Source organism: Lissotriton helveticus, chromosome 3_1, assembly GCF_964261635.1.
Source record: "Lissotriton helveticus chromosome 3_1, aLisHel1.1, whole genome shotgun sequence".
Classification (NCBI taxonomy): domain Eukaryota; kingdom Metazoa; phylum Chordata; class Amphibia; order Caudata; family Salamandridae; genus Lissotriton; species Lissotriton helveticus.
This window is the reverse complement of record NC_136061.1, coordinates 1,897,070,626-1,897,092,383: the sequence shown is the minus strand read 5'-3', so window position 1 is coordinate 1,897,092,383 and position 21,758 is coordinate 1,897,070,626. Positions and strand designations below refer to the sequence as shown.

The window sequence follows — 21,758 nt, the reverse complement described above, 5'->3', positions numbered from 1 at the left end:
CGTCTGCCTCCAGGGCCTCTTTCCACGTTTCTTCACTTATCGCCCCTTGTGTGATCACGCACACATTTTCCGTTTGGAAGTCTTCTTTTTCTTCACTACTCATGTCTTCAGGCTCGTCCTCGGCCTTTTCTTTTACCAGTTGCAACAGGCAGTCTGCAGCAAGATTCTTCGTTCCGGGTACATACTCAACACAGAACGTGTATTCCTGCAAGTTTACCACCCATCGCCTGATTCTGCTCGATATGGCTTCCAGTCCCTTCTTGCTAAACACTTCAACTAGAGGCTTGTGGTCCGTGCGTAGGGTGAACTTGGTACCCCAGATGAAGTCTCTGAACTTGCCCATGGCCCAGTATGCCGCCAACGCCTCTTTCTCGATCACTGAGTAGTTAGACTCCGACTTCTGTAGTGACCTAGATGCGAAGGCTATGGTTTCTTCGCCTTCCGCTCCTACTTGAGAGAGGACCGCTCCTAGTCCTTTCGAACTCGCATCGGTGGTTACCACAGTCTTTCTGTTGGGACTGAATGCTTTCAGGCTGGGTGCTTCTACCAGTGCTCTCTTTACTTCCTCGAACTCCTTCTGACATTCTTCATCCCAGTCAAACACTACGTCTTTCTTGAGCAGGCATCGTATCTTGAATGTTCTACCAGCGAAGTTCTTAACGAATTTACTGTAACACCGCAGCTGCGGAGACCAGCCCAAATGGCATTCTCTTGAATTTAAAAGCACCCATGGGCGTCACAAACGAAGTTAGATCTTGTGAGTCTTCGTGGAGCTTGATCTGGAAGTAGGCTGAGGTTAGATCCAGCATTGAAAATATCCTTGCTCCTTCCAACATACTCATCATTTGTGTGATGTTGGGCATGTGAAACTTGTCTACCACCACCTTCTTATTCAATGCTCTGAGGTCAATGCATAGGCGGACTGATCCATCTTTTTTCCTTGCTGCGACGATCGGCGCGAGCCATTCTGTAGCTTCCACTGGCTCTATGACCCCCAGGCTGCACAGCTTCTCTAGTTCCCCTTTGACTGCTTCTTGGATAGCTAGCGGTAGGTTTCTCACCTTGGCTACTACAGGCACCGTGTTCTCCTTCAGTTTTATTCTGTGGGAATAGTTCTTCAAGCACCCCAACTTGTCGTTGAACACCTCCTTGAATTCCGTCTCGATGTTGTCCCTGGTGCTCTTCACCTCTTGAACCCGGATTTGTGGGGTTTTGTTTGGGTCAAGGTATGTGCCTAACTCCTTTTGCGCTAGCCACCCCAGGATGTTGTCTCCCTTTGAGGATACGTACACTTTCTCTGCTGTGAGTCTACCTTTATACTCTATCGTGCCCCAGAAATAGCCCTTCATACTAATGGGTTGACCATTGTATCCTCCTGTTTTAATGTCCATTCTGCCCAACCTGATCTTACCCTTTGCCACTCTTTCAAACTCTTTGGCATTAATTATCGTGATTTTTGAGCACGAGTCAAACAAAGCCTCAATGTCAGTCCCCTCAATGGTAATGTTGTCTTTGGGAGTGTCGACTTGACCCCCCTCAACTTGTAGGACGATCTCATCGAGCACTGTGTTCACATTTTCCCTTGTCAGCTTCTTGAACCCCTGACCACTCCTACAAAATTGTCGGAAATGTCCCTTCCTGCCACACTTGTTACAAGTAAACTTGAGTGCGGGACACTCTTTGTCGTTTGCCATGTGACCCAGTTTCCCACACCTATAACAATTCCCTTTGAAGGACCAGCGCACCTTGCCTTCCTTCTGCTCTTTATGACCCAACTTCTTTCCTTTGACTTCTAATACCCTGTCTTCTTCTTCTGTCACTACTTCGCTTACCTTAACCTTCCCTTCACAGTCTCTGCCCTCACTGTCTTGCTTTATCTCACTAACACATTGCATCATGTGTTCCACTTGTTTGGCAACTATAAGCACTTCTCTTAATGGGGGGTCATCCTTTAGCCACAATTCCTCCCGTACCCGTTCCGTTCTACATGCTAACACAAACTGGTCCCTGATCCTCTCTTCGCTCGATCCCCCAAATTTACATGTGGCAGCAAGTTTACTTAAGTCGGACACAAAGTCCTCCATTGATTCTCCTTCTTTCTGTCCTCTCTTCCCAAAATGATACCTCTCCATTATGGATGATGCTAGTCTTAGGGAGGTAGTGTAGGTCCAGTTTTTTAATGCTTATCTCAAACTCGTTCAGCCCCCTAGCCTCCTGTGTACCTAGTTCTGGTAGGTGTTCTAAGACCTCTTCACCTTCCGCCCCCAAATAGTATGCTAACAAGGCCACCTTCCTCTCTAGCCCTAGGTTCGGCCCGCAAACCACAGCATAGTTCATAAACATTTTCTTCCACTTTTTCCATTGTATTGCCGGTTCCCCTGGGACGGGAGGGCAGAGGGGTGGTGGCAGTTCAAGATGGGAGATACCACAGCTGGTCTCCCTCCTTATCAGTCTCCTTTATACTGCTGCAACATTATTTAATAATAGAATAGATTCAGGTCCCTAAGGTTTGTGGTGCACATTGCTTGGAGGCAGGGCTTTGGATAGGAATTAAGAAAGTTGCAGAAAGATGCACCATTGTAATGGTATACCATAGTCGCAGATACCAGGCAGAGCTAGGTGGTGGATCCTTCTTCCTAAAAGAAGCTGAGGTTGTCTGGGCATCTCTGAGACAGTTCCACATTAGGAAACAGTCGCTCTTAGTTCGATATTGTAAATGAGGAGATAGGAGGCCTACAACAAAGGAGAATTCAGTATGCTATGGGTAGCCCAAGATCGACTACATTCCTTCTAAAATGTCCTCCGAGAAGACCTTGATCAGTGAAAATCCCACATTATTTGTTTAACGTCTAATTTTCCACGTGCATCCACTCCAACACAACACACCAGACCCAGGATAATGTTTCTCAAGCTTTGTGAGGTAATAGTACCAGTCAAAAGCCTTTTTGTAATGAGCTTCCCTACCAGCTACGCTTTTAAAGTTTTTACTTCTATCCACCTATAGGGTGTTCCCTTTAATCTCTGTTATGTATGTAACAGAATGTTATACCGAGTGATGATCTGACCTCTAGTTTCACCAGCTGTCTTCACAAAAGTTTCTAATTGTTATCCATGTCTTATAGGAGCTGTGCATCTGGGTGAGTGTAGTAGCCAATGTCTTAATTGTGCATAATGATAATACTCCTGCTCCTTTAAATAGAATTATTCTTTACATGCTTCAAATGTTAGTGTATTGTGTTTTTGTACATATCTGAAATCGTTAGGCTTTCCCTGGTTTTCCATCTAATGACAGTTCCTTAGTGTGAAAGCCAGGTTGTGATCTATAATGGCATATGGGGATGTATAGTGGTCTGAGGGGAAGGGAAGAACAGTTCTCCTGAATTACCACTTATTTTATAAATCAGCCAACAAACGGACTTTATTCATAACGTTGTTAGTGCAGACTTTATAAATTGCAATTAAATGATTTAATTCAGCCTTGCCAGATTCTCACCTAAAGGGTGGCCCTGAAGTTGGAAGTGGCACAGTGGCTGGTGACAGAGGTGTGGGCGACTTCTTGGGGGGCACGCCCCAGCCCACTCATCACCCAGTCACCACCTATCCAAGGACTGAGATACGGGACGAGGGCCTTCTCATCACCATCGTGGCAACTCCATGGCACCCGATACCCAAAGTGGGGATCGGGGATAAAGGTGACCCTATACAGGACATTGGCTCCACATGGTTAACCGAGACTACATGGTGGGCCCGGGGACAAGTCACATAGCTGGGGTCTGATATTCAATTACCATAGAGCCCTGCGTCCGGTATGGTGCACTGACTTTACCGCCCACAGCTGTGATGTCATCCCATCACGCGTCGAAAAAAGATCCCACAGTAAAGGACATATTTACTCAAACAAACTTGAAAAAGCCTGAAGTGAAACAGGAACATCCACTGACAACTCCTGGGATGGAGAAACCAACAGAGATGAGTCCCCTATCACCAAGACATTTCTGGAACAGCTGTTGAGCTCCCTCTGGGACGACTTTGAAAGACTTAAGCGTGATATCACCTCCTTCATTAAAGGGATTCGACAAGACGTCTACACCATAGAGCAAAGGATGACAGTGACAACAATACCAGGATGCTCGGGAGGAGGATCTGAATGCCGCTGCCAGGAACTACTACAGTTGCAAGACCAGAACTTAGGTACCAGATAGAAGATCTAGAGAATAGATCTTGACGCTCCAATATACGTGTTAAACGTGCACCATTACAGGCTATCTTTGGCAGTCAGGAGGAATTTGTGATTTGCCTCTTTAAGCATGTGACACCCTCCTTACGAGATCAGGAGATTATCCTCGACCATAGGCATCGGGCCAGGAGACCGACCAGCACACCAGGACAACCTCAAGACATTCTTAACAGCCTGCACTAAAATCAGCAGAAGCAGGTCAATATGGCTGCTGCGCGGGAGTTGAATTTTTTTTAATTTGAAGGGTAGAACGGGTCTTCTTAGACATTCCGGGTCGGCTATTAGCATTGCATGTCTAATTAAAGGGAAATCAGGTAGACAATAGCTACTGTTTATGCTCCCAATGAGAAATAGGAAATCTTTTTTAGGGACACACGGCCTGTTGACCTCCCCAGACAAGGAACTGGTAGTAGGGGGTGACTTCACCATCGTAATGGAGACAGAGAAAGACAGGTCTGCCACACAGATGGGACAAGATGGGGGACTCACATTGGCTACCAAAGACTGGCTGGGTGAAGTAGGGCTGACAAACATACGGAGGCATACACACCACACCGAAGTAGACTACATGTTTTTTTCAGCAGTCCATCAGACATACACATGCATTGAATACTACTTCTTCACAACCCATGGGATATCACGAGACAAGATCTCAGTAGATTTTGGAGCTGCTGATTTCTCTGACCACTCTCCCATCTACATGCGATTTCACCCTAGCAGATAGTTGACGGCCCATCCCTGTTGGCGACTTAATACAAAACTCCTCTCATCCGACAAAATAAGGGCTGATACTCAGTCAACACTAACCTCTTTCCTGGAGCTAAATGACACAACCGAGACTGATGTTTTTACTCAGTGGGAAACATTAAAAGTAGTCCCCGAGGGCACTTTAATGGGATCACCACGGGATTCAGTAGGGAATGGTGGGACAACCGCTGTAGGCGAAATGCAGGTAAAGGAACTGGAAACCGCCTTCGCCTGGTTGGGCTCGGTGGCAATGCGCCGCCAATTAACAGTAACCCGGAAACAATTGCAAGCCATAGATATGGGAAGAGCGGAATGCGCTCTGTTAAGACCACGTCAGAAATACTATGCTGGGAGTAGCAAAGCGGGATGTATGCTGGTGCACCATCTTCCGGGCCCAGGCTGTGGATTGTAGGATACCCGAGATTCGGGGGCAGGCAGCACCATGTGTCATACAGAGGAGGGCATTGCGAATGAATTAGGAGCCTTCTATAGGGCTCTCTACTCTGCAGAGCCACTGCAATACTCCAATGTGGTATATCTTGCTCAAGAGTTCCCCTCCGAAAATGGTGTGGCCATGTTTACAGCCTTAGAAAGGGATATTACATCACTGGAAGTACTCAACGCTATACATAAATTACAGCCCAATAAGGCGCCTGGCCCCGACGGGTATGGCATGGAATTTTATAAAACATTTGCTCCCCAACTGACCCCAATTCTGACACGGTTATTTAACTCACATGATAAGAGGGGCTCCCCACCAGACTCAATGCAACTAGCTACCATCACGGTGATCCACAAGCTGGGCAAAGACCCAAAATGCTGCGCATCCTATCGCCCAATCTCCCTTTTAAATGTAGATGCGAAAATCTTTACATGTGATCTAGCTCACAGACTAGCTCCATATGTACAGGGACTGGTCGATCCCGACCAAGCTGAATTCATTCCGCAATGAGGATAAATCGACAATACAAAAAGACTTTGCCATATCTTGGACAAGGTACCGCGTTCACGTGTACCAGCCCTCTTACTGACGATCAATGCTGAGAAAGCATTTGATGAGGTGCATTGGCCTTATTTGTATTGGGTACTGAACATGTGGGCCTTACCCCACAATTCTGCAGTTGAGTGCAGTCATATTATGCAGCCCCCCCAAGCAAACATCTCTGTCAACAGAGAGAGGTCGACCACTTTCCCTATAGAACGAGGGACTAGAGAGGCCTGCCCTCTGTCCCCTTTACTCTTTGCGCTATATATGGGGTCCTTCGCAGTACGAATAGGAGCTAATCCGAATGTGACAGGTATTCCGATGGGGCGGAGGGAACATAAGACCATGCTATACTCTGATGATGTCCTCCTGACCCTCACCGTCCTGGTCAATTACCTTACAGCGATTATGATGGAACTGATTAGGTTTGGAGAGGAATCAGGCTTCAAGATCAACCCACAAAAGTCCCTGATCCTCAACCTGTCTCTTCCTGACTCGGAGAGTACCCCAGTTTGCACCCAGTTTCTGTTTCAATGGCAGAGGGCGGGATCCCATATTTAGGAATATAGGTGCACCCCACACTTCCGAGCACTGCAGTGTACCACTATGGGAACCTATTGGCCATGAGAAGAACAGACCTCACTATGTGAAAATCTCACAGTCTTTCATGACTGGGGCTTATAGCAGCTGTTAAAATGATGCTACTCCCTAATTTACTATATGTCATGCAAACTTTGCCTCTTCAGCCCTCCCCTCTCTCCCCCGCGGATACTGGATAGATTACAAACACTACTCTGGGACTTCATTTGGGAGGGTAAACAAGCACTAATAGCCAGATTACGTGCCTTTCTTTCAATGTCACCGGGAGGCCTAGGGATCCCGTACCTGCGCTACCATTACCAAGTGGCCCACTTACGCTACATGGTGGAATGGTCCCGTACACTCTCAGAAAAAATGGGTGTTTTATAAACCAGGCTATAGTGGTCAGGCACATCTGGAAAATACCTTGTCTCCCTAAATTACACCGACCACCAGGTGTTTGCGTCTCTCCGGTTGTAGGTCCACGAAAGAAGTTTGGGACAGGATGCAGCTGAGACATGGCCTCTCCACACCAATCTCCCCACAAGGGCCACTGATAGGTAACCCAGATTTTCCACCAGCAGCCATGTGCTGGGATTGAAGATGTGGTAAGAGTCTAACTGTAAAAGGGTGGGAGACCTGTTTGACTCAGAGGAACTTATGGCCTTCCCTACACTACAGACATGCTATGACCTCACAGATATGGCAAGATGGCAGTACCTGCCAGTGGCACACTGGGTGACTCGTCCTTTGATCCATGCAGACGCTATAGGGTATGGATGACCTTTGAGAAGGAGACCTTTGAGAAGGAGATTCTTACACACACCATGGACAAAAAAAACTGCTTTCAGACATTTATGCCTTCCTTGTAAAATCACTACATCCACTTGATTCGCCCGCACGAGTTAGATTGGAGAGAAAATGTGAACGTCCCTTCACAGATAAAGAATGGAATGATATGCTACATCGGGCGCGATCCTCCGCCCTTAATACCACCAGTAAAGAATTGCTCCTAAAGATATCCCACTACTGGTATCTTACCCCAGCTAGAATTGCCACGTGGGACCCTACAGGAGGTGGGCAATTTTGGCACAATGCAGACAGCAGGGCACACTCACACATCTATTGTGGCAATGCCCTAAGATGGAATCTTTCTGGGCCGTGGTATTAGATGCAGTAAACACTGTGTTTTTAGACAGAAATACCATAATTCCCAAGCTATATACACTTGGGTCTCCCCAATCCACTCAGCTACCCATTGCGGTCTCCTAGAGGCAGAGCAATCACTTTCACACTAGGGGCAGCAAAACAGATCCTTCTCATCAGATGGGGAATAGAGATGGTACCCACCCACTTTGACTGGCTGAATAAAATATGGAAGGTGCTGGGGATAGAGAAGTTGACCGTGGTTGCCATGCATAAAATCCCCTGCTTTGATATGATGTGGCAATCCTGTATACAGTACCTATCAAATGAGTTAGGTGAGTTGTCCTGCCCTCAATATCTGCAGATATTGCGTTTGACACCCACAGCCTGCACTGCAAATCGCTAAAACATTATTACCCCAACAACTAGTTTCCACATTAGAGGTGCACCCCCACATATCCCTCCTCACACCCACTACTTCCAATGTCTCTCTCTACACTCCCCTGTGCTTTTCTGTCTTTGCATGCCGCACACCTGCTGTCTTCATTGCGATTACAACCGGCCGATGGATGTAGGTGGGCTATAATGTGTCATTCTTATTTCCTATAAAATTAATAAAGCATATTTAAATCCAAAAGATCAGTCTACTGCGCTAACATGTTGTCAAGAGGTAAATGTCAGAGAAGAGCTCCACGGCCTGCAAAACTCAGAAGCTGTCCTGGCAACAGCAAATGACATCTCTTATTTCACAACACAAGAATGGGAGGAGATGATAGCTTTGTATGCACAGAACCCCCCCCCCCCTCTCAAGTAGCACAAAATGCAGTAAAATCAACCTAGGGACAGAGGAGGTTTTACAGGTGAACAACATCTGGTTGCCCCTGTTAAACACCATGCAGTTGCAATTATCAGTGGATGCTCTATAATATCAATCAAACAAAATGGACATCCAGTTTCACTAATGAACACAATAGCGGTCTTTGTTGCCTTCATTGTTGAACAATTGGGTAACCTCAACAAACTCATCAAGTGAGCCTAGGTTGACTCTACAAACAAATTGTGCGTGTGTCCTGGTCTTGGACCAGCTATCCTTCCTTCCAGTTATGCTCAGTAACCTCATCACGGACATAAAACAAACACCCAAGCCAGCACAAGGGGACAATTATCGCCCTCTGAATAAAATCTGGGACTTCAGGGCCAATACAAACTAACATGTCTAACTTCCACGCTGAGAGAGGAAGTGACACCAAAGCATTCAACACAATTACTCAAAAAAAACAACCCCCCATGGGAGACCAACATCTCTACTCAAATAATTAAGAGAACGTCGCAGTCAAAACTGGAATTAACTTGTCCAACATCTCCTTTGCTTCAGGGCAACACATTACACATTCGACGCAAGCAACGGAGGAAAGGCCGGATCAAACAATCAGCAGGGGGAAATACCCCAATATGAGATCTGAGAGCTGAAACCTTGAATGATGGGTGGCAAATAATGTAGAAATTTTGCGCACGCTGAGTCGCAACAGAATCAATGTAAACAATGCTGAAAGCACTCTGTGTTCATTTGAGACAACCCTAAGTTTAGAAGAGGCTAATAGCTCTCTGCCAGAGAAGACGCTCAACAGCTTGGTGACTCACAGGGCCCAATGGCAGGGGCTTCACTCGCAATTAATGAGCAGTCAAGCACCACATCAAGAGGGGCACTTGAGGAAAACATCTTGTCAGCAACAATGGCACATTTATGATCCAAAGTGCTCAAATCAGAACAGGAGCAAATTCAGACAGCTGTATCTAAATCCAGGGCCTTATTGGGAAATATTCCCATTTCACTCCCCCCTCAGCGGACAAGAGTTTAGAACAACTCAAGACGACCTTGAGGGAATGCCTACTGAACAACCAGGCACAAATACTGTAATGTATTTGCCTGACCACAAATTCGAAGGGAACTGTGATATTCTGAATAGGAGTAACATCCTGTGGCTACTAGCTCTGATCCCCAATTTGGAAACTTTAAGGACAACCAATTCAGCCTCAAAAGAATTTACTGCAACAGGAAATCCAATGGAGAATGAAGCAACTAAGACCACTTGGAGATCGACGGATATAGCACGGAAAGCATTAAATGAGGAGCCAACCTTCTGCAAGTGTTGAATAAGACTGAGTTCTTAATGGATCTGAGCTCTGCTTTTGACTCTGTGAACAGGTCCAAGCACTGCAGCATGTTGACTGATATCGGGGTCGACCAGTACATTCATGGTGATGAAGCTAGTATGCTCGTTTATAATGGTTTATAAATGTTAAAAATGCAGAATGCAAATTATTCTTGCAGGTGTGGCCAATCGGTCTCTGTGTAAACATGTGGTTGTTTATGTACAGTCTAGTGTTGTCTGATGAAATGTTTTCATGTTTTTTGATAGGAAGAAAACACATTGATCTCCCTCCAGTGGACACATAAGTATTGGAGTTCCTGGTAGACAATAATTTATATATTGTGTATGTAGTACATTTTTTGCATATTCTTCACTTTGATGTAGGTGCAGTAGCCATTCTATATTACAAGGTCCTGAAGAAAGCCGGGGCACTGCCCCCTACGGCTGAAACATGTTGACCACTCTGCACTGCGCCAGTAGGCAGCTTAACCACTTGGCGCGTTCTTAACTTCTGGCACATGGACTTCTGTTTTAACCATGTTGAGAGTCCGTGTAGTCATTTTTATTAATCACCATCACTGTAGCACTGCACTCTTTCACCCACACTTTTCTGGGATGTTTATTATGACTACATCACTGTTACTTCATTCCCACACCGGCACTATATGGTCGGATGGAATGTTCAGCGATCCCCACATGACGTGAAATCCACCAAGAAGGGTGGTCTGATGGGAATCGCTTTAGTCTTTGTTCAATACTTGTGGTTGTTTTTTTTTGTTATAATGTGTTCTCAATGAATCTACATGGACAACAATCCTCACTTGCATACACACTACGTGTGACCACGGTGACTGGTAGAGCCACACATTGTTCCTAGACCTGGTCTGCTTTTTTGTATATTGAATATTGGTATAAGGGGTATGAGCAGACAGGTCGTTAAAGATTCCCCTCGACCCTCCACATACCTGTTTTGTTTTTTACTGTTTAGAGCAACTGTTCAGTTGCGGGTCATTATACATAAATGCGAACACAGTGTTGTTCGCTTCCATAGCTCTCCCAACGCATTTGTGCAAGCTGCCCTCCTACTTCTCCTAAATATTCTAATATAACAACACACACTGTGTGAAAATTCTAATTGAAGATTACCAATTAAGGGGCTTGATTTAGCAATCCCTGACCTTACTTAGGCTTTGACAGACTTCACTATGGCACAACATATATCTAGAAACTATTGGAGATTCTTGACCTTTTTCAGTGAAAGTGCTCTTTTGCCACACGATGCTTGACAAAATATGATGACTAACAAATTATACCCATTCATGCCAGGTCATTTCTTCCTGGTTTATAATGTGAACTTTCAAGGCATTTTTCTCGTCATTACGAGAGTGCTAAAGCCCTGACGCTTAAGCTGGGCGTCAACGTTTTACTGCGCAGATGCGGCGAAACAGCGCGTTCCGACCATCGCGCATGCGCAAATAAGCAGTGCTTCCCTTCGCACTTGCTTCCGGTAAAATTCTACATGACCGGCTTCCAATTACCGAGTACTACTTAAGGGGACTAGACGGGATTACCCACACCTCCACTTCCGCTCGCAACAAGACGGGAGGTACCGACGGAGAGGTAAGCCGCCCGCTGTCCCTGTTCTTAACTTTAACTTGATCTCCGGTTTATACTATTTTGAGATGTTGGTTCCTACGTAATAGTTAGAGCCAACACATGCACCCTAATTGTACAGTACGTGTAGCGAAGATAGGGTCAGCACATTTATCGTAAGGCAATGGGGAGTGAAACAGCAAGCATTCCCTGAATTCTTCATTTGTCTCTAGGCGTCCTTACTCCTTAATAATGAGGGGACAATGTGATGAATGATGTCACAATTTGGCCATTTCTTGGTGCTCTATAGTACCTCCCACTGAAGTAATTGTACAGTGGTGCTAGGTGAACTCTTTATGTGTCTCTAGTCGTTTTTGCTCCTCAGCATAGAGGGGACAATATGATTATGGATGTCACAATTTGGCCATTCTTTGGTGCCTTATAGTACCTCCCACCGATGTCAATGCACAGTGGTGCTAGGTCAGCATACAGACCTTCAATGCTACTGAAGGATTAGTCATCCAGATATGCACATTAGTGCCTATATGATACCCTGCAAAATGAAATATATTGCAGGCTATGTGGTCCCCATATGTTTTACGGGACCCCCTTGGGCAGTTTCCTTTTGGGGAAGAAGGATCGCTTGCACACGTCTGTTGGGATATGAGTGTAGAGTAATTTGATTGGGTATTGTAAAGCTATGTACTTACTGCCCCCCCTTCTTCTACACTACAGAGCGGGGCCTCATACTCCCGAGCGGTCGCCGGGTGAGGTGAGGTCTTCACCCACACAAAGCTGGGTGAGTATCACCATGGGGAAATGCCTCATGGTGATGAAGCTAGTATGCTCGTTTATAATGGTTTATAAATGTTAAAAATGCAGAATGCAAATTATTCTTGCAGGTGTGGCCAATCGGTCTCTGTGTAAACATGTGGTTGTTTATGTACAGTCTAGTGTTGTCTGATGAAATGTTTTCATGTTTTTTGATAGGAAGAAAACACATTGATCTCCCTCCAGTGGACACATAAGTATTGGAGTTCCTGGTAGACAATAATTTATATATTGTGTATGTAGTACATTTTTTGCATATTCTTCACTTTGATGTAGGTGCAGTAGCCATTCTATATTACAAGGTCCTGAAGAAAGCCGGGGCACTGCCCCCTACGGCTGAAACATGTTGACCACTCTGCACTGCGCCAGTAGGCAGCTTAACCACTTGGCGCGTTCTTAACTTCTGGCACATGGACTTCTGTTTTAACCATGTTGAGAGTCCGTGTAGTCATTTTTATTAATCACCATCACTGTAGCACTGCACTCTTTCACCCACACTTTTCTGGGATGTTTATTATGACTACATCACTGTTACTTCATTCCCACACCGGCACTATATGGTCGGATGGAATGTTCAGCGATCCCCACATGACGTGAAATCCACCAAGAAGGGTGGTCTGATGGGAATCGCTTTAGTCTTTGTTCAATACTTGTGGTTGTTTTTTTTTGTTATAATGTGTTCTCAATGAATCTACATGGACAACAATCCTCACTTGCATACACACTACGTGTGACCACGGTGACTGGTAGAGCCACACATTGTTCCTAGACCTGGTCTGCTTTTTTGTATATCGACTAGTACATTGTCAATTTCCTTAGAGGGCTTCACAATGAGGTCACTGCCAGCCTGAGAATGGCCCGGGTGGAGAGACTTCAGCCTTTAACCTGGTAGGGGGCATACGTCTGGGCTGTGTTTTGGCCCCGTTCCCTATCACATTGTATACAAATGACTTGGAGGAGAATGTGCTCGAACTCAGGGCAGACTGCCCCCGCATAGGTGACCGCTGTGTTCCCATGTTAATTTATGGCGATGATACAGTCCTAATAGCCAGTTCAGCCATCGGCCTACAACGCACGCTGGATAATTTTTGCCACTTTATGGCCAGCTTAGATCTAAGGGTGAATCAGGCCAAGACTCATATTCTTTAGTGCAAAGAAAAAGGGCAGCACCACTTTTGCAATTAATAGCTCTAAGGTTAGTACTGTGCCTTTGTTCTTGTATCTAGGTATTCTCTTTGACACTCACTTAGTATGGGGTCCCCTAAAGTCTAGTAGAGCCGCTACTTTCTCTAAAGCTGTTGAGGCTCTCTTTAATTTTTGCTGCAGATTGGGCCATAAGCCAATTAAGGAACTTATGGCCATCTATAAAGCCAAATGTGCTGTTGCCTCTTATAGGGCTGAGTTATGGGACATTAATGATCAGCGGAGTCTGGAAGCAGTTGAGAATCGTTTTATTAAAAGGTTACTGTCTGTGCTTGCTGACTGTCTGAAACTTGACTGACGCCTGACAATTCCCTGAATAAACTATATTCGCGACACTTGCCTAAGACAGGGACGCAAAGACCTGTTGACTTCTCCTAGTAGTGGGATAGTTGCCTTCCACACTTCTCTAAATAAGTCTATTTTAGCTAGCCGAATAAAAGAGAGAATTCGGAGGGTGGTTGATATGCCTACTGTCCAGGCGTATATGTGGATTTGTTTAAACACTGGCATTGAACCCTCCTAACATGGGTGTGTAACCAGCTCCTCAGGTTTTTGTTAGTCAGACTATGCACAGTGCACTTTCTGGCCGCCTTTCATTATCAGGGCTCCTACTTCTATAGCCTACCTGCCTGTGCCTGCGATGATCACTCAGCACAAAGCACAATTAATTTGTTGTTCTTCTGTAAATTGTATTCATTGCTGAGAACACGCTACTTGTTACCATTTCAAAAAGAAGTGAACATCCAATATTGCAAATCAGATTCTAATTATTTACAGACTCTTCCTTCTGTGAAAATTGTTTTTTTAACTGACACTTTCATTCAATGTGCTATAAAGCAGAGGGCAACGTTAATCATGTAGTAATTGACACACTTTTATTATTTGTCTGTATCGATATGGGTCTCTTATATTTTTATGATTATCTGTATTTAGAGGCTTTTTTAGCTTCTTTTAATAGCAAACTGCTCGCTGTACATTCTTACTGCGGTTTGAATTAATCTGTATGGATTTATTGCTTATATACTTCTATTTTCTAGATAGACCAAACAAAGTTGTTTCTGACTGACTGAGGCCCTTCCATGAACCAGGGTACCCGCTTCCGTTATTAGCCACAGACTTGCCTAGTGAACCTCTTCCTCCAACTGATAACTAATATTCCGTACTCAAGGGTGACTTGGGGAAATCACCCTCTTCAAGACCCTCATTAAGGAAACCGACAGAGACTTATAACTACAGGCCTGGCATCCCAGACTTGAAATGGCTTTAGTGAATGATGAACTGCAAACCGCGTAAGTTGTGACAGAACACAGTAAACCAACCCTTGACCCTGTCACCAGGTAGGTTGCCCCCCTAGCCACTGCGTGGTCCTCCCCGTGCTGTGCTGCTACGCTCCTCCGCCATTCTGCGAGCTGGTACATGTAACTTGTTGTTTCTCTTCGTTTTTTCCCTTTTGCCGTCTGTAACTTGTGCCTTCTGTAACATGTGCTTGTTTTTCTGTCGTTGCGCCCCTCGTTCCCTTTTTGCCTTATGTAACTTCGTTCCCAGTTTTGCCTGTAACTTGTGATTGTCTTCTGTCGTTGCGCCCCTCGTTCCCTTTTTGCCTTTTAGAACTTGTGCCTGTTTATTAGCTATTTACCCCTGTTCCCCCTTGCCTTCTGTGCCCCTGATTCCCGCCTCGCCCTCTGCTTCCCGCCGCTGCTCCCTGCGGCCCGCCCCCCCCGCCGTTCCCATTCGCCACCCCGCTCCCGCCTCCCAGCTGCTCCTCCCTCCCTCAGCCCCTCATATGGAGGCCGCACGGTGGTAAAGGGAGCGACCCTTGACCCTGTCACCAGGTAGGTTCGCCCCCCTAGCCACCGCGTGGTCCTCCCCGTGCTGTACTGCTACGCTCATCCGCCATTGTGCGAGCTGGTACCTGTAACTTGTTGTTTCTCTTCGTATTTTCCCTTTTGCCTTCTGTAACTTGTGCCTTCTGTAACTTGTGCTTGTTTTTCTGTCGTTGCGCCCCTCATTCCCTTTTTGCCTTTTAGAACTTGTGCCTGTTTATTAGTCATTTTCCCCCCATTCCCCCTTGCCTTCTGTGCCCCCGATTCCCGCCTCGCCCTCTGCTTCCCGCCGCAGCTCCCTGCGGCCCCGCCGTTCCCATTCGCCACCCCGCTCCCTCCTCCCAGCTACTCCTCCCTCCCTCAGCCCCTCATATGGAGGCCGCACGGCGGACGCGCAGCGGTCACGCGCAGCGGGCGCGCCGATTGTGTGCCGAAGGCGCGCCAAAGGCAAGCCCGTCTGCGCCCGTCCGCGCCTGGACCGCGCCCAGCGCCAGGATCCCTGGTCCCCGACGATGCCAGCCCTCATGACAGACCTACGACGCCGCCACCCTCAACGCACTCAAACCCGACCGGAACCCCGCCTGCTACCGAGCCACCCCGAAACGCACCCACGGACCCTTCAGCTGCCAAGCCTGCAAGTTCACCTGCCTCCGGACCTGCACCGCACCCAAAAGACCAGGCACCAGCAACAACCACCTCAAGTGCATCCTGCTCAACACCCGCTCCGTCCACAGACACGCCGTCGAACTCTGGAACCTTCTCGACACAACATCACCAGACGTCGCTTTCCTCACGGAAACCTGGATGAACGCCTCCTCAGCGCCCGACATCGCCATAGCCATCCCGGACGGATACAAGATCACCCGGAGGGACCGCGTCAACCAGACCGGAGGAGGCATCGCCATCGTCCACAGGAACACCATCCGCATCACGACCAACTCCGGCGACACCTTCACTGCCTCCGAGCACCTCCACTTCCAGATACACACCGACCCCAAGACCACCCTCAGAGGCACCCTCATCTACAGACCCCCGGGACCACGCACCCAATTCAGCGAAGACTTCCCAGACTTCATCAGCCCGCACGCCCTCCCCTCCGCTGACTACATCCTCCTAGGGGACCTCAACTTCCACCTGGAGAAAAACAACGACACCAACACCACCACCCTGCTGGCCAACCTCGCCAACCTCGGACTCAACCAACTGGTGAAAACCCCCACCCACTACGCCGGCCACACGCTTGACCCCGTCTTCTCCTCCAGCAAGTACATCTCCTTCAGCCACTCCACCGGACTTCGTTGGACGGACCACAGCTGCGTCCACTTCAGCTTCCGAAGAACCATGACCCACCACCACCTGCAACAAGTTCCTCGCCGGAGCTCAACACCTCCCTCAACCTGAACTCTCCCGCCAGCGCAACGAACCCCAATGAAGCAGCCCGCACCTTCACACAGTGGCTCACCAACTGCGCCGACGACCTCGCACCACTGAAGAACCCTCCCAGCAGACCCGGCAGCAAGAAAGCCTCCTGGTTCACCAACGAACTCAAAACATCCAAGAAAAACTGCTGCACCCTCGAAAAAGCCTTGCGCTACGACCAGACCACAGAAAACATGACTGCCCTCAAGAACGCCACCCACAAACACCACCAGCTGATCCGCACCACCAAAAGGACAACATTCAAAGAACGACTGGACAACAACACCCACAACAGCAAGGAACTCTTCAGCATCGTCAAAGAGTTCTCCAAACCCGGAAACAACGACATCACACCCTGGCAAGACCTCTGCGACTCACTCGCCACCTTCTTCCACCGCAAGATCGCCGACATACACAACAGCTTCGGCGCACAGACCAGGCACCCAACCACCGAACCAACGCCCCCGACCATCACCCTCTGCAACTGGTTGGGGGATACATCCACCCCAGATATCCTGGCAGCACTGCCAATGGATTTTGATGCAGTATGGCATAACAGACCCGGGGATACTAGTCGCGGCCATATTTAAAAAGACTCTTATGGTGACTCAAATTATGACAGAAAACTGCGATAGCGCAGAGTTATTGGGAATAAAAGTCTCCCTGAAATCTTCTTGCATCATAATGCTGGTGGTCTACTGCCTGCCTAAACCTTCCCTAGATTTTAACGATGTTTTTCTGGAGCTCCTAACTGATCTTGGATCAAGATATAAATACCTTTTGGTGGTGGGGGATTTTAATTATCACTGGGATAAGTTACCCAGAGATTCTGTAGAGGCTACGTTTGAAACAAATTTGACCTCCTTGGACCTCTTGCAATTGGTAATTGGCCCCACTCATGTCAAGAGCCACACTCTGGATTTGATTTGGTCTTCTATACCTCGGGTGGAGATTACTAATATCAGTCCTTGCGTGTGGTCAGACCACTCCTTGATAAGATGCTGGGTACCGTGTGACGGTCCTCCTGTATCGACCGCGCCCCTATGGAAGAAGGTCAGAGCCTGGAAGTCAATAGAAGCTGAATCCTTAGTTTCCACGCTTAATTCAATCCCCGTTCCATTCATATGTGAGGGTAATCTAGATAAAAAAAGTGCAGCTTTAACATCTTGGCTTTTGGTCGCAATTGATGCACTAGCCCCGGAACGGACTGAGAGAGCTAAAGTGAAAGGGAAAGGAGCCCCTTGGTTTGATGCTACTTTAAGAGGAAAAAAACAACTCCTCCGTCAAGCCGAGAGGAAGTGGAGACTCAATTATAAGTCTACGGACCTTGATCAAGTACAAATCAGATATCCTACTAAGGAAGGCAGCTTTCTATGAGGATAGAATTGACAGGGCCGGCAATAAACAAAAAGAGACCTTTGCCATCTTGAAGGAACTCACACAGAGGGGGGGCAGAGTTGCTTCATTCGACCTCCCAAACTGTGATACCTTTCAGGAGTTCTTCCTTCAGAAAGTCCGGGACATTATCATGGACATCGCTACAACCTCGACTGATCTCAGTGTTGTAGACCCGCTTAGCCCTCCCGGCAAGAGCGGGAATTTGAATTTGAAGAGCTTTCCCCACATGGACGCTACGTGTCTGGCGGCAATAGCCAACCAGACTAAATCGGGCTCTAGGATGGACCCGTGTCTGCCGAGGATATTTCAAATGGCCCTGCCGGGTTTGGAAAAGCAACTCCTGGATTTACTTAATGAGTCACTAGACTCAGGGTACCTGCCTGGGAATTTGAAGGAAGCTAGGGTTATCCCCCTCTTGAAAAAAGTAGGGGCTGATACAAAAGTTCTACAAAACTACAGGCCCATCTCTCAACTTCCATTTCTGGCTAAAATCCTGGAAAAACAGGTTTTGACCACCTTGGCCACTTTTTTGGAAGATCATGAACTACTCCACCCTAGACAGGCAGGCTTTAGGGCACACCACAGCACTGAGCTGGTGATGGCCTCTGTTGTTGACGACTTGAGACTCAGGGCTGACAATAAACAGCCTTGCGCCCTGATTCTCTTAGATCTGTCAGCAGCATTCGACACGGTCAGCCATTCCATTCTGCTGAACCGTGTGTCGAATCTGGGGATGAAGGGGCAAGCTTTTAAATGGCTAAACTCCTTTTTGACTGGTCGGACCCAGAGAGTGCAAATGGGTGATCAACTTTCATCGGCCAGCCCAGTAATGTGTGGTGTGCCCCAGGGTTCAGCATTATCCCCTCTTTTATTTAATATCTATTTGCAGCCCTTAGTGGAAGAGCTAACACATAGAAACCGCCAAGTTTTTAACTATGCGGATGACACTCAACTGTTGGTCCAGCTGGACAACACCAGCCAAGCCCAAGACCGGGTAAAAAATCTTCTGAGATTCACGGTTAACTGGATGGTAAACAATCTCCTGAAGGTTAACCCTGATAAAACCGAGGTGCTCATCATCGCATCTCAAAACCGCCCTTGGTATGAGCTTTTTTGGCCCCCCGGACTGGGGGAGGTACCAACTCCAGGGACAGTGGTAAAAAGCCTAGGGCTGAAAATTGACTCAGACCTGTCCATGGCCCCTCAAGTATCCGCAGTGGTAGGCACCTGTACAGGTATACTTAGGCAATTGAGGAAATTGGTCCCTATCCTCTCTGTCCCTGTACTACAATCCATTGTGTCCGCCACAGTTATCTCTCGGCTGGACTATGGTAATGCTCCCTCGGAAACTTCTCAGAAAATTGCAGGTAGTCCAGAATGATGCAGCCAGGCTCGTCTTCTCCCTCCCAAGGAGAACACGAGCTACCCCCCTTTTACTTAAACTGCATCGGCTGCCTATTGAACATAGAGTGCAATTTAATTGCCTCTGCATAGCCCACAAAGCTATCTATGGTAATGCTCCAAAATATATTAAAGACCGACTCGTAGGGTACATTCCAGGAAGGGCCTTACGCTCTTCCAAGGCCTGTAAGCTTGCCTCATCTAGATTCAAACTTAAATCCAAAGGTGGCAGAGCTTTGTCGGTTCTCCTTCCCCAAATCTGGAATGAGTTGCGGAAGCCCTATAAGGAGAACCAGTGTTACTCCCCTTTAGGAAGGCCTTGAAGACCTAGCTGTTTAAAAAGGCAATTGCTCTTGCCTAACGGTTAGCCCGGCAGTAGGCGGAGTATTAATGACTTGGTTGTGTTCCTCTTTTTCAAAGTGCTTAGAGAACAGTTGTGATTTGCGCTATACAAAAAACTAAGTAACATAACAAAGTAACAATTGCATATAGAGTTTTCTTGCTAGTGCAGGGAATACTACGTCCAAAAATTCTTCCCTTTTGTACTCTGCCTTGACCTGAAGGAACTCGGTGGTCAATCGTCCCACCTCTGAACTTGCCTGCAGAGAGGCTAGGTTATACTTCTTATAGTGGCGGAACACCTCAGCTTTGGTGATCTCCGGGCAGGCAACATCCCGGGTCTCCCATAGCTCAGGTAGGCCAATCCTACTACTAATGGCCTTTATATGTGACAGCCACCTAATGTTCTTGCCTCTCAGGGCATCCCATATTTCCCTAAATTCATTTCTATAGGACACCAGTTCAGGCACAGACCACAGTCTTTTCCAGAATGTTAAGAGGCGTGAGGACATAACCTCTTCAATGGGGAGGAGCCCTAAATCTAAACGCAATGGTACAAGTGGGGTGCTCACAGGGAGGCCTAATGTGTTCCTCAAAAAGGTATGTTCAACCTTTGCCAGGCTGGGGGAGTTTTGGTGCCCCCAGAGTTCAGCCCCATATAGTGCAGCTGCTCTGGCCTGCATATTATAAATTTCAATAATTGGGGCCGCAGGTTTGAACCCAGAATCTCTGTGGAGCTTCTGCCTCCCCCCGCCACTCTTGTTAATTTAAGTGTTGCTTTGGCCAACTGCGGGTTCCATTGAAAGTGTTCATCCAAGGTGATACCCAAATATTCAAAGGTTTTGACTCTCGAGAGGAATTCCTCCCAGGAGCGGATTCGGGCGAGTCTGCCTCGGGGGATTGAAGATCATAAACTTGGTTTTATCCCGGTTTATCTCCAATCCCCTCGAGACACAGAAATCTGCGAAGCCGTCCAGGATGCTTTGGATGCCTGTGATGTCTTGGACCACAACAAAGTGTCATCCACGAACATCAAAGCGGGCACCCGACCTGTGAATAGGCTCGGAACATCTATGTTTCTGATCCCAAGAATTTGATCTACCAAGCCGTTGATGTACAGGCAAAAAAGGGTGGGAGCCAGGGCACAACCCTGGCAAACCCCTTGCTTAACCGGGAAGCGTGATGACAATTCGCCCTGCCTTCCGCACCTCACCTGAGCATAGTTGTCGGTATGAAGCCTTACTAGAACATTGAGGAGGTAACAAGGTAGACCCAGCTCGTGTAGCACCTTCCATAGTTTATCTCTGGGCATCAGGTCAAACGCTGACCGAAGGTCAACAAAGATCATGTAGAGGCTGCCACCCTCTACAGTCACAGTTCTCCAGTACAGAACCTGGAGTCTAAATACCTGATCTACAGTTGAAACACCCTGCCTGAAGCCAGCCTGGAGGGTAGACAAGATCTCATGTTCCTCCATCCAAGTCTGAATTCTGCCCAGGATGATACGTCCCATCAATTTTTGGGTGACGTCTATGAGGCTGACTGGCCTATAATTGGACAGTTTCAGGGGGCATCCTTTTTTATACATAGGGACTATTTCGGCGCCCCGCCATGAATCTGGGGGGTCCATGCCTTTTAAAATAGCATTATAAAGAACACAAAGGTAAGGGACCCATATATTTGGCTCTGAACGGTACAAGTCACCCGGTAGCTTATCCAGACCAGGGGCCTTATTTGGGGGCAGTTTCAAAATGGTAGCCTCAACCTCCGAAAGTGTTATCTCCCAGGCCCCCTCCAGTCGATACTCGTGGGGGGGCATGGGAGAGGGGTCACTAGGCCATCATTACTCGGGAGGGAGTTCAACTCCCCATAATGTAACTCCCAAGCCGCAGCAGCTATATTGG

At 47.3% G+C, this 21,758-nt stretch overlaps 1 protein-coding gene across 6 annotated transcripts in view; it reads left to right on the top strand.

Annotated features, from left to right (window-relative positions):
* The window catches only part of TESMIN (testis expressed metallothionein like protein), a 1,592,961-nt gene that overhangs the window by 978,342 nt on the left and 592,861 nt on the right, over positions 1 to 21,758 (top strand). The window lies entirely within an intron of this gene.